Source organism: Nicotiana sylvestris, chromosome 2, assembly GCF_000393655.2.
Source record: "Nicotiana sylvestris chromosome 2, ASM39365v2, whole genome shotgun sequence".
Taxonomy (NCBI): domain Eukaryota; kingdom Viridiplantae; phylum Streptophyta; class Magnoliopsida; order Solanales; family Solanaceae; genus Nicotiana; species Nicotiana sylvestris.
The window spans coordinates 210,986,941-211,001,173 of NC_091058.1; the positions used below are offsets into that span (position 1 = coordinate 210,986,941).

The 14,233-nt window shown below is 38.5% G+C and overlaps 1 non-coding gene across 1 annotated transcript; it reads right to left on the reverse strand.

Moving 5' to 3' along the window:
- Positions 1 to 4,517: 4,517 nt before the first annotated feature.
- Positions 4,518 to 4,624, reverse strand: LOC138886601 (small nucleolar RNA R71). Its single transcript, XR_011405651.1, has one exon. It is a non-coding gene; the product is annotated as a small nucleolar RNA R71 (small nucleolar RNA).
- Positions 4,625 to 14,233: the final 9,609 nt, after the last annotated feature.

The window sequence follows — 14,233 nt, forward strand, 5'->3', positions numbered from 1 at the left end:
CTACATGAATAATTGTTTGTTTAATAAACTGTTAATTTTTCATATTTTTTTTGATTAATTCTGTCATTTTTGTCTCATGCCCATATGGTTAGTCAAATAAATGAATTGTTTCTGTTGGTTGTGATTAATTACAATGTGTGTGATCGACTCGATTAAGTTCGTCGATTGTTTGTATTGTAAATCTTGTTTCTGAAAATGTTGACTGAAACAACCTGTTTTGAATTGATTATTTTGTTGTAATCGGTTGTTTCTTATTTGATAATCAGACAATTAAAACATCTTTGTTTATAGTTCAATAAAATCCGTCAAATGGATGTTGTATGTATATTGTTTCCTGAACATTAAGTTTCAGGGCATTGTCAGTATATTGATAATGCTCCTGTTTGTTTGATCTTAGTTCAAAAGCTGAAGTTCAGTTTGAATTATTGTATTGAGTTCAGGGTAATATTATTGTGATGCTAGGTTTAAACTCTATTTCACAAGTATTGATTAGATACCATTGTATTAGAAAGAGTATATTCTCAGTCAAGATTCAATTCAGAACTTAAGAGAATTAGTTGTAGCTATCTTAAATCAGATTAATAATCAGGTTTGAACAGATTTTAAAATCTGTATTGTTAGATTCTGATTTTAAGTTTGAAAGCAGTGATAACAGTAATTACAGTAGGATTTCTGGGAGCATTTCTGGGACAGAACAGTAAGGGTAATGTGATAGTATAGTGGGCTGAAAGTGGAATGTTAATGGCTATAGTTTAATATGATAATGGGAAACAAAGGGTAATGGGGCTGCTTAAAATCAGGATAAGATCATTTAAAGTATTCAAAAGCAGTTTTTAATGGAACTTTCTGATTTTAAAAGAAGAAGGGGGTCCAAGAAGCACTAAAAGGAAATAGGACAGACCTGTATAAGTACAGGGACTGGAAATTTGAAAAAGGATCAGATTGGAAAAGGGAATTTGGAGAGAGACAAATCAGTTTTTAGACAGAGAGTTTTGAGATAGAGTTTTTCAGAGAGTTTTAAGAAATCAGATCATTTTGTAAGAAGAAAAAAAAGAGAGGAAGAAAACAGAAAAAGAAACAAAAAGAGAATATTCACACACACACAATCTGAAACAGATACAAAGGCAGAAACAGAAAATCAGAAAATGTGAATTTGAAATAGGAAAGAAACTAAAAATCTGAAAAAATATTGTTCTAGAATCTGTCCGTTGTTTGTTTGTGGATATTGTTCAGTTTGAATCTGAAATTTTTCGCAAGTTCCTGTCACTGATCATCTGGATTAACGGGTCTTGGTCAAACTTGCTGTGTTACTGGTATATTTTGTTGATTCTGTTACTGCTGCAACTGCTGAAATTTACTCCTTCTACCTTCATTTACAGGTACCTATCTTTTAAATTCTATGTTGAGAAGAGATTCAGCATGACAAATAAATGAAGCTTGAATTGTAATACCGTCTTCTATTCGTTTAAGCTTAAACATTTAAATTTCAGCTTTGGTTTCATGTTGGTTAACCAGTAGTGAGTTCGACTCGATGGCTACAAGTTAATTGTCTTATTTTGAAATTCATATAAAACTTTGTAATAATGTTATCCATGTCAAAATTTCATTAGTTTAGTTATCTTTGAGTTGTGTAAATATGAAGCATGGCAGAAAGTTGGCTTTTATTTACACTTTATGGTATTGTTAGCTAGGTATAGCATAATATGGAAATATCAAGGGAAAATACGCTATTAGTTTATTTTGTTAATTAGTTAGTTGTTGTTTAAAGTTAGATGATGTTGGTTGCAATTTGCTATCTTTTGGCACAACATTGGTTATGTTTATAATCAATAGTTGAAAGACGCGTTAGTACAATCCGCTATGTTCACGATGTCAAATATGGTGATTGTATGCAATATCATTTATTTAAGTCAACAGGTAGACTTGTTCTCTTTCTTAATAACAAAGGGCCTAGGAACTTATACAATGTGAAAGTTAATGTTTAGCAATAATTCATATAGATTGAGAATCAAATTGGTTTGATTATATATATATATATATATATCAACTCAATCATAAGCATAATTAGTTAAAATAATTAGGCCTATTAGATTAAAAGCAAGTATATGAGAATAAGATGAGATGTACAAGCACAAATTGCAACACTTTATATCAATGTTAATTAGAGATAGAATTTGCACTAAATAAAAAATAATGAAAAAATGTTCAAAAATACTTCTTCCCTTCATATGTCATTTTTTGTTAGTTTCATATACAATTCATTCTTTGGCATATATATATATGTTGTATTCGCTAAAAAATAATATTAATCATATTTTTATTCTTTTCTTTGAATTTGAATAGTGTTGATGAATAAAATTTATACTTGGAAATTATAATCGACGGTCAACATTTAATAAATTGTGAATTGTTTTTAAAAAAAAAAGAATTTAAAGGCATCCCTTAAATGTGAATTTCTCAGGATTTTCATATAACAAATGTGTAGATATAATAAACAATTTGTGAAAAATCCATAATATTATTACAAAGATTTTGCGCAATCAGGGATGCGTTCGCGCACCCTGATTATATTTTTAAAAGCAAATTCGGATTATGCGTACGCGCAATTTCGAGCGAATATTTAATAAAAAGGATTTCTCCAAAAATGTTAAAATAATTTCATATAACCCGGGATGTGCAGTTCACTGTTTAAATATAAGGGTGATGACGTTCATAATTTTATTTAAATCATGAACATATAAATTTGAATAAAGGATATAATATGGTCAATTTTATTGTGTACACGTATGCGTGACACGATCCCCTGTAATTATAAAAGGTATATAATATGAATATACGTACGCGTAATTCGTTTATATAATTGTAAACAATAAATAAAAGCGGCAGTAAAATCATGCAATAAAAACGTATTTAGTAAAATCAAGATAATTAAGCCAATAATAAAAACAGTTGAGCGACCGTGCTAGAACCACGGAATTCGGAAATGCCCAACACCTTCTTCCGGATTAACAGAATTCCTTACTCAGGATTTCTGGTTCGCAGAATAATAAACAGAGTCATATTCTCCTCGATTCAGGGATTAAAACCGGTGACTTGGGACGCCTTAAAATTCCCAGGTGGCGACTCTGAAATAATTAAATAAATCCCGTTTCGACTGTCCTTCAATTGGAGAAAACTCCCCACGCGCCCCGCGGGCGCGGTAAAAAGGAGGTGCGACAGTTGTAGCTTTGTATTAGACTATGTTGTCTTTCATACTCTTAGACGTATTTAGATGCTTATGATTGGCGACCACCCGATGTCGGGCTGTGTTTGTTTCCACATTTGTTCTATTTTACTCTATTTTGGGAGTTATACTTATTAATGACTGTTTAATTTATATATTGGGGGTTGTGTCGGCTGGCCTTGTTTCACGATAGGCGCCATCACGACCGGTCTGGTTTAGGGTCATGACATAGAGCGAGGTTCGAGATAGGTTCAACTTGGCGAGTTTAGTTCTAGCCATAACCTAGTTGATGATAATCGTGATTTTTATAAGAGAAATTTGACCGGAGTTTGACTCACGTTGAGACAAACTTTGTGGTGGAGATTTGGAGATGTGACCTGTTGAAGACTCTGTGAAGAAGGAGGATCAAGTTTATTTCGTCATAAAATTCAGGCCAAAGGGAGAGTTGTGAGGTGTTTGTCTAGGTTTTCTTACCATAATTTGTTTTCCTATCTTATGAAGAAAAGGGAAATATATTTACAATAATTGGGTTTTTCTTTTCCCAAAAGGAAAATATAATTCTTTCATATTTGGCTAGTCATTTTTCTTGTAAAAAATGTTTGGAGTTATATATATTGAAGATCTGTTCTTCTTATTCAGCGGTATCCATAATGTAGTCATATGGGGTTTGAGAGTCGTGTTTAGGGGGAGAACTTTATAGGACAAGTGTTAGTATGTCACTTGTGTTTGCCTCTTCGTGAGGTTATTCTCTCGATATTTTGTACTCTCTTTTTATACAGTGGATTTCTCATCTTCACTGTGGATGTAGATCAGTTGACCAAACCATGTTAGATGTTTATACCATGTTAGATGTTTATGTCTCTTTTGGTATGTTTCTCTTTGTTGTATGATTTATCAATGTTCATGGTTTATTTTTCTAGCTTCCGCATAACGCCTGACTTTTTTTATCCTAACAAAATCGTGCCAATATGACTCAGGCTATTGTATAGCCTGATATCACTGGTCATTTTGAACTCAAACAATATATGGTACAACTGATTCAGTTCACTGGGCAATATGTAGATCTATCTCACAAAGACTTGCAGAGGCACATTCAGAACTTCTTAGAAAACATGTACACTTACAATTATCTGAACGTTTCCAAGGGTTATGTCAGGATGACACTGTTTCCTTTTTCACTGCTGGGAGAAGCTTAGGAATGGTTGCAAAAAGAGCCCACAAACTCAATATCCATACTTGGGATGATCTAGCAAAGAAATTCTTAATCAAAATTTTCCCCACTAAGAAAACAAAGTTATTGAGAAGCCAAATTTTTGGGTTCTAACAACGGGATGGTGTGACTCTTCGTCAAGCTTGGGAAAGATACAAGAAGCTACTCAGAGATTGCCCACATCATTGTCAAACTGATGAGGTGTTGGGTCATTCTTTTATTGAAGGGCTAGATGAGACATCAAAGATGAATCTTGATTCAGCTTGTAGGGGTAGTTGCATGGCGAGACCATATAGTAAAATACAACTTCTAATGAACAATTTCATTGCTGATGATCATAATTGGCAAGGAGAGGGAGAACCCCGAAGAGCAATTAAATAGAAAGCAACAAGTGTAATTGAGCTTGATGACCTCTCTGCAGTGAGAGCAAATATAACAAATTTGGCAAATCAAATGAATAGAATGACAATGCACCAAACACAATAGATGCATCATGTACAACAAATGTCTACTTGCTGTGAAATATGTGGTGATAGTCACACGAGTGAAATGTGCCCCACAAATCCTAAATCTATGTACTATGTGGTACAACAGAGTAGAGGTCTAATGAACCAACATGCACAATATGGGAGCACTTACAATCCCAATTGGAGGAATCATCCTAATTTCTCCTAAGGTGAAATCAGTCAAATCATAATCATTATAGACCCTAAGGAAATTTTAATCAACCTTAGAGGCCACCCCAGCAAATAGAAGAGAGTATGAATGATTTGTTACAAAAATTGTTGCTTGACAATCAACAACCCAGGACTAACTTCAGAAATCTTGAATGGCAAATGGGGCAGCTAGCATTAAATCAAAACATTAGGCCTACAGGTGCTCTCCCCAGTGATGCAGAGAAGAACCGTCAAGTTAGTGCAGTTACACTCTGAACTGGAAGGGAATTAGAAAAAGTACCAAAGAAGAGAAAGGACAAGCCTATACCTTAGGGAGAATTGTGTAATGACTCAGCCGGTCGTTTCATGAATTATAGCCCCGTTTCCCCAATTCTGCTTTCTTTTTTATTCTTCAGTTGTGTTTTATTATATCGTGTTGATTGGTTCGGGCTTAGAGTAGAATGAGACACTTAGTCTCCTATTTAGAAGTTTAAGTTGGAAATTTTGCGATTTCGGTTGGTAGCAGAAAAATTTGCTATCGGGGTCGGAATGAAATTACAGAAGTGAAAATAGGTTTGTAGTGTCATATTTGACTTGTGTGCAAAATTTGAGGTCATTAGGACGTGACTTATCGGGTTTCATCATCATTTATGGAGTTTGGAAATTTAGAAATTTTTAGGCTTGAATCCAAGGGTAATTTGGGATTTTGATGTCGTTTTGAGTTATTCGAAGGTTCGACTAAGTTTGAATAATATTTTAGGATATGTTGGTATGTTTGGTCGAGGTCCTGAGGGCCTTGGGTTAGTTTCGGATGGTTAACGGATCATTATTTTGGCTTTAGAAGTTGGCAGATCTCTGATGTTTGAAGTGCGGCCACAGAGGAAATTATGCGGACCGCGAAAGTATTATGCGGACACGACAAAATTACATGGACCACAGTAAAGGGAACGCGACCATAGTGGAATCTCACGTACTACAGAAGGAAAAGGCTTAGGACTGCGGCCGTGACAGAATTTTGCGGACCGCAGTAAGGGGTGTGCGGCTGCAATGGAACTATGCAGACCGTACAATGAGGGTTCAGAGAGCACTATATAAGCGAGTTTAAGGGTTTTATTTCACATCTTGGACTTTGGGAACTTGGTTTGAGCGACTTTTTGGGAGCTCTTTAAGAAAATCATCAGGGTAAGTAATTCTAACTCGGTTTTGGCAAATAATCACGAATATATCATGGGATTCATCGTTTGATTAGTGATTTGGGATGAAATTTTGGGAAAATTTGTAGAGTTTCATAAAATGAACTTTTGGGATTTGAAAGCCAATTCAAAGTCGGGTTTTGAGTGAAACTAGTATGGTTAGTCTTGTAATTGAATAGGTTGTCGGATTTGTGACTTTGGTCTAATTTCAAGACGTGGACCCGGGGCCCGACTTTTGAGTTGACTTTGAATTTTGACCTAAAACTTTGCATATTCTTATGGAATTGATTTTTTTAGCTCGTGTTGATTGTGTCAAATTGTTTATGGCCAGTTTTGAGGCATTCGGAAGTTAATTTGAGAGGCAAGGGCATTACAGAGTAGAGATTTGATCGATTGAGGTAAGTAACAATTGTAAATCTAGTCCTGGGGGTATGAAACCCCATATTTTGTATCATTTTCCTATTTCGAAGTAACGCACATACTAGGTGACGAGCATGTGGGCGTGCACTATTAAGGATTGTGACTTGGTTCGTCCCGTAGCAACTATAAGGTTGCGTATTTGGTAAAAAAATACATGATACTTATGTATTTTAGAAAGAGTTTCTGTAAATTAGGCTAAATGTCATGTTTGGGCCTTGTGCCAGAGCTGTTTGGACCCTGAGGTGCCTTTTTCTTACTATACTCTCACTGTTTTCTATTGAAACCTATATTCAATCATGTTACACTAATTGTTTTCATAACCCGGTCTTTATTACTATATTTTGATGCATATAAATGTTGTTTTGGGCTGAGTACTCTATTTTTACTGATAGCCCAATTGGCTTGAGAGGTTTATGACTGAGTGAGGCTGAGGGCCTGATTTATGAGGATATTATGGCATCAGGCTGCATGACGCAGCATGTTTTACGAATACGTGATTGAGTGAGGCCGAGGTCCTATTTGATTTATGCCACGAGATGACTTGTTATAGCGGTTGGGTTGTAGGAGCTCCTTCGGAGTCTGCACTCCCCCCGTGAGCGCAGGTGCCTATTGAGTGATATTTCGCAAGATAGGCTGTTTATGGGTGACTATGAGGTTTGCCCGAGGGGCTCTATATGAGTGATAGTGAGTTTTGCCCGAGGGGCTGTTATGATTCATTTTTGCTAGAGGGGTTGTTCACGAGTGATGTTTTCCCCAAGGGACTGTTTATGGTTTCATCATTTTTACTCACCATTGCATCGAGCCTCTATTTGAAAAATTGTTGGAAAAATATCTTTAAACGATTTTTACTGAAACTGGGTTTTAAACGAGATGATTTGATTCAAACCCTAATTTTTAAAGCCTATTGTATTTTTAATGAGATTTCATGATATGAACTTTATATGTTTTATTGCTCATCACTACTTCTCAACCTTTATTTACTGTTATTACTTATAGAGTTAGCGTACTCACATTACTCCATGCACATTGTGTGCAGATCCAGGCACATCTGGCATGGTAGCGGCTGTTGACTATTCCAGCTATAGACTTTCCTCAGAGATAGCAAGGTAGCTGCTTGGCGATCGCAATCCTGCTCTTCTCCTTCGAATCCTCCTTTAGTTGTGTTTTTGTTATTTCACAAACTATGTTAGTCTTAGTATTGTCAAACAAAATGTAGTAAAGGCTCACGACTAGTGACATCCCGATGTCGGGATTTTCTTTCTGCACTTTTGTTGTTTAACATTTTCTTTATAAATTTTTACTATAAAATAGCTTGAATTTATCTTTTAAAAATGGAATATCCTATTGTTTTTGGTAAATAATCGGCTTGTCAAGTACCACGATAGAGGTTATCATGACATGATAGTTTGGACCGTGACAAGTTGGTATCAGAGCATAGGTTACATAGGTCTCACGAGTCATAAGCGGGTTTAGTAGAGTCTTGTGGATCGGTACGGAGATATATGCACTTATCTTCGAGAGGCTGTAGAACCTTTAGGAAAATTTCACATTCTTAAATTCTTGTCATGCGAATCTGTTGATTCTGGTAACTGAACATCTATTATTCTATTCTCTCATAGATGGTGAAGATACGTACTACCTGTTAGGATGGACAGCCACCAGTACCACCAGTTTGGCCACGAGAGGCTGAGGTTGTGGTAGAGGTAGAGGTGCAGCTCGCACCGCAGCTAGGGCAGCACCAGCAGATCCACCAACTGCCCCAATTCAGGATCAGGTTCCGATTGTAGATGCCCAAGCGAGACCAGCTCATGCACCAATTATGCCTATGGTTATTTCAAGTCTTCAAGTGACCTTAGCTCAGATTCTGACCGTGTGCACTAGGCTTGCTCAAGCGATTGTTGTTTCTACTACAGCAGCTACTTCATAGGCCGAGGGAGGCACTCAGACTCCCTCCGCCCGCACACCCGAGTTGGTGGTTTAGGGACTTTAGACCCGGGGGCACCACCAGCCCAGCCGGTTTCATCTGCTCAGAACTATATGGTTCCAATCATGCTTGATGATGAGAAGCGTAGATTGGAGAGGTTTGGTAAACTTCAGCCTCCAACTTTCAATGGTAGAGAGGGTGAGGATACGTAGGGATTCTTGGATAAGTGTTAGAGGATTCTCCATATAACATGTATTCTAGAGACCATTGGGGTTTCATTCACTACTTTTCAATTCTATGGAGCTACCTTCACTTGGTGTGGGGCTTATGATAGGTGTAGGCATGTTGGTGCAGCGCCCCTTACCTGGTAATAGTTCTCCGTTCTCTTCCTGGAGAAGTATATGCCATAGTCCCATAAAGAGGAGTTGTGCAAGCAGTTTGAGTAGTTACGTCAAGATGATATGACTGTGATGCAGTATGAGATGAGCTTTTTTAAGTTATCCTATCATGCTATTTGGTTGGTTTTCACAGACAGAGAGAGGATCAAGAGGTTCGTAGATGGCCTCACATATCAGCTGCAGATTCCTATAACTAGAGAGAGGGTGTCTGGTTCTTCTTTTGAGGAAGTTGTTGATATTGCTCGGGATATAGAGTCGATCCGTCATCGGGAGCGAGTGGAGAGGAAGGCCAAGAGGCTTCGGGGATCCGGTAGTTTTGGAGGTGCTCCTCATGGGGGTCAGTTACAGCACGGTAGAGGTCGTCTATTTAGAAATGCTCAGTCAGCTCGCCCACTTCATCGTGGTGCATCATCGGGCCATTTCTCTCATAGCTCTCATCAGAGCCATTCATCACTTAATGCCCTCCCAGCCTAGAGTTCGTCCCGTGCTCCATCAGTTCAGGGCTCTTCCATGTTAGGTTCTTCTACCAGTTATCATGTTATTAGGGGTTCCCTTCAGTCCCCGTCACCAGTATCAGGGGGTTGTTATGAGTGTGGGGAGTTTGGGCATATGTAGAGGTAGTGTCCACGTCGTTAGGGGGGTCCACCTCAGTAGTGGAGTCAGCCATCGACTTCAGCACCAATTACTTCCCTACTTGCCCAGTCAGCTAGGGGTAGAGGTCAGTTAGACAGGGGTCGTCCTAGAGGGAGAGGTTGATCCGGTGGTGGTCAGGTCCATTTCTATGCACTTCCATCCAGACCCGATGCTATTAATTCAGATTTATGACCACATGTATTGTCTCAGTTTGTCACAGGGATGCCTCCGTATTATTTTACCCTGGTACCATGTATTCATATGTTTCCTCATATTTTACTCATTTTCTAGATACGCCTTGTGAGTCTTTAGTTTTATCTGTTCATGTATCTACTCCTGTAGGTAATACTATTATTGTAGACCGCATATATCAGTCATGTGTGGTGACTATTGGGGTTTTGGAGACCCGATTGGATCTTTTGTTGCTCAGTATGGTCGACTTTGATGCGATATTGGGTATGGACTGGTTGTCCCCATGTCATGCTATTCTAGATTGTCACACTAAGACTGTGACACTAGCGATGCCAGGATTGCCGCGGATTTAGTGGCGAGGTTCTTTAGATTATGTTACTAGTAAAGTGATTTCAACTTGAAGGCCCAATGGATGGTTAGGAAGGGTTGTCTTTCTTATTTGTCCTTTGTGAGGGACATCAGTGCAGAGACCCCTACTATTGATTTTGTCTTGGTGGTGTGTGATTTTCCGGATATGTTTCTTACTGACTTGTCGGGCATGCCTCCAAACCGTTTCTATTCCTCCATACCGTATGGCACCAACTGAGTTGAAAGAGTTAAAGGATCAGCTTCAGGAACTCCTTGAGAAGGGGTTTATTAGGCCTAGTGTGTCACATTGGGGTGCATCAGTTCTATTTATGAAGAAGAAGGATGGCACTATGAGGAAGTGCATTGATTACAAGTTGTTGAACAATGTCAGTATCAAGAACAAGTACCCTTTACCGCACATTGATGATTTATTTGACCAGCTTCAGGGAGCGAGTGTGTTCTCCAAGATTGATCTTTGGTCAGGGTATCACCGGTTAAATATTTGGGACTCAGACATTCTTAAGACAACATTTAGGACCCGATATGGTTATTATGAGTTCCTTATTATGTCTTTTGGGTTGACCAATGCCCCAACAACGTTCATGCATCTGCGTAACAATGAGTTCCAGCCTTATCTTGACTGATTTGTTATTATATTCATTGATGATATCCTGGTGTACTCTCGTAGCCAGAAGGAGCATGCCCAGCATTTACGGATTATGTTGCAGTGGTTGAGAGAGGAGAAGTTTTATGCTAAGTTCTCCAAGTGTGAGTTATGGCTCATCTCAGCGGCGTTGTTGGAGCACGTGGTGTCCGGTGGGGGTATTTAGGTTGATCCGAAGAAGATAGAGGCGGTTTAGAGTTGGCCCAAACCATCCTCAGCCACAGAGATTCGTAGTTTTTTTTAGTTTGGTGGGTTATTACCACTGGTTCGTGCAGGGCTTCTCTTCTATTGCATTGCCCTTAACTAAATTGACTCAAAAGGGTTCTCCTTTCAAGTGGTCGGACGAGTATGGGGCGAGCTTTTAGAAGCTCAAGACTGTATTGACCGCAGCTCGAGTGTTAGTTTTGCTATCAGCTTCTGGTTCATATTCGGTATATTATGATACTTCTTAGATCGGTATTGGATGTGTTTTGATGCAGTAGGATAGAGTTATTGCTTATGCTTCCCCGTCAGTTGAAGCCTTATGAGAAAAATTACCTTGTCCATGATTTGGAGTTGGCTGCCATTGCTCACGTGTTGAAGATTTAGAGGCATTATCTCTATGGTGAGTCTTGTGAGGTATTTACTGATCATCATAGCCTCTAGCATTTGTTTAAATAAAAAGATCTCAATTTGAGGTAGTGGATATGGTTGGAGATGCTTAAGGACTATGATATTACCAGTTTGTATCATCCGAGAAAGGCCAATGTGGTGGCCGATGCCTTGAGTAGGAAGGCGGTGAGTATGGATAGTCTTGCATTTATTCCTATTAGTTAGAGACCTCTTGCAGTTGATGTTCAGGATTTGGCCGACCAGCTAGTGAGATTGGATATTTCGGAGCCCAGTCGGGTGTTAGCTTGTGTGGTTTCTCGGTCTTCCTTGTTTGATCATATCAGGGAGCACTAGTATCAAGATCCTCATTTTCTTGTCCTCAAGGACAAAGATCTACATGATGATGCTAGAGATGTGGCTATTGGGGATGATAGGGTATTGAGGATGCAGGGCCGGATATGTGTGCTCAATATAGATGTTCTTCGGGAGTTGATTCTAGAGGAGGCCCATAGCTCGCAGTATTCCATCCATCTGGGTGCCACGAAGATATATAAGGATATTAGATAACATTACTGGTGGAGAAGAATGAAGAAAGATATAGTAGGGTTTGTAGCCCGGTGTCTCAACTTTCAGAAGGTGAAATATGAGTATCAGAGACCAGGTGGCTTGCTTCAACAGATTGAGATTTCAGAGTGGAAGTGGAAGCTAAGGTAAGTAACGATTGTAAATCTAGTTCTGAGGGTATGAAACCCCAGATTTCGTATCATTTTATTATTTTGAGGTAACACACATGCTAGGTGATGGATGAGTGGGCGTGCACCGTTGGGGATTGTGACTTGGTCCATCCCAAAGCAACTGTACGGTTGTGGTTGAAACTACATGATACTTATGTGTTTTAGAAAGAGTTTCCGTAAATTGGGCTGAATGCTGTGTTTAGGCCTTGTGCCAGAGTTGTTTGGACCCTGAGGGGACTTTTTCTTACTATCCTCTCACTGTTGTCGATTGAAAACCTATATTCAATCATGTTGCACTTATTATTTTCATAACTAAGTCTTTATTACTCTGTTTTGATGTATATAAATGTTATTTTAGGTTGAGTACTCTATTTTTACTGAGAGCCCGAGTGGCTTGAGAGGTTTATGACTGAGTGAGACCGATGGTCTAATTAGTGAGGATATTATGGGATTGGGCTGCACGCCGCAACATGTTTTACTAATTCATGATTGAGTGAGGCCGAGGGCCTGATTGATTTATGCCACAAGGTGGATTGTTATAGCATTTGGGTTGTAGGAGCCCCTCCGATAGTCTGCATACCCCCAATAAGCGTAGACACCTACTGAGTGATGTTTCACCCGATGGAATGTTTATGAGTGACTGTGAGGTTTGCCCGAGGGGCTGTATATGTGTGATAGTGAGTTTTGCCCGAGGGGCTGTTCATGATTCATGTTTGCCCGAGGGGCTGTTCACGAGTGATGTTTTTGCCCGGGGGCTGTTTATGTTTTCATCATTTTTACTCACTATTGCATCGAGCTTCTATTTGAAAAAATGTTGGAAAAATATCTTTAAACGATTTTTACTGAAAATGGATTTTAAATGAGATGTTTGATTCAAACCCTGATTTTTAAAGCGTGTTGTATTTTTATTGATATTTCATTAAATGAATTGTATATGTTTTATTGGTCATCACTACTTCTCAGCCTTTTTTACCATCGTTACTTACTAAGCTGGCGTACTCACGTTACTCCCTGCACATTGTGTGCAGATCCAGGCGCATTTGGGAATGGTAGCGGCTATTGACTATTCCAGCTATAGATTTTACTTGGAGATAGCAAGGTAGTTGCCTGGCGATCGTAGTCCTGCTCTTGTCCTTCCTATCTTCCTTTAGCTGTATTTTTGTTATTTCCCAGACTATGTTAGTCTTAGTATTGTCAGACAAAGTATAGTAGATGCTTATGACTAGTGACACCCCGATGTCGGGCTTTTCTTTCCGCACTTTCATAATTAAAATTTTCTTTATGAAGTTTTATTATTAAAAAGCTTGAATTTATCTTTAAAAATGAAATATCATGTTATTTTTGGTAAAGAATCGGCTTTCCTAATACCATGATAGGCGCCATCACAACATGGTAGTTTGGGTCATGACAAATTGATTCCAAAAGCAACATACATGAGTCAAAGAAAGATGATGCAAGTTTTGAGACGGTGAATGCTACAAGGCCACCACCACATTTTCCCCAAAGATTACAAAAGAAGAATGGTGATCACATGTTCAACAAATTTCTCTCTATGTTAAGCCAGGTTCAAATGAATATTCCGTTGGTAGATGCAATTCGTGAAATTCCAAAGTATGCTAAGTACATAAAAGATACAGTGGCTAACAAGAGGAGATTGACTGAATTTGAGATAATTACACTTATTGAGAAGTGAACTTCAAGGGTACAAAACAAGCTTCCTCAAAAGCTTAAGGATCCTGGCAGCTTCATCATCCATGCCAGCATAAATTTGATGCGCCTGTCTTTGTACAAGCAATTGGGTCTGGGAGCTCCAAGACCAACCACTATAATGTTGTAACTAGAGGATACATCCATAGCCTACCATGAAGGAGTGATTGAAGATGTGTTGCTGCAAATTGTGAAATTCATCTTCCCAACTAACTTCATTACCCTTGATTTTGAAGTTGACGAACAAGTTCCCATCATATTGGGATGACTACACTTGGATACAGGTGATGCTATTATTAAAGTGAGAGAAGGAAAAATGATTATGAGAGTTGACAAAGTC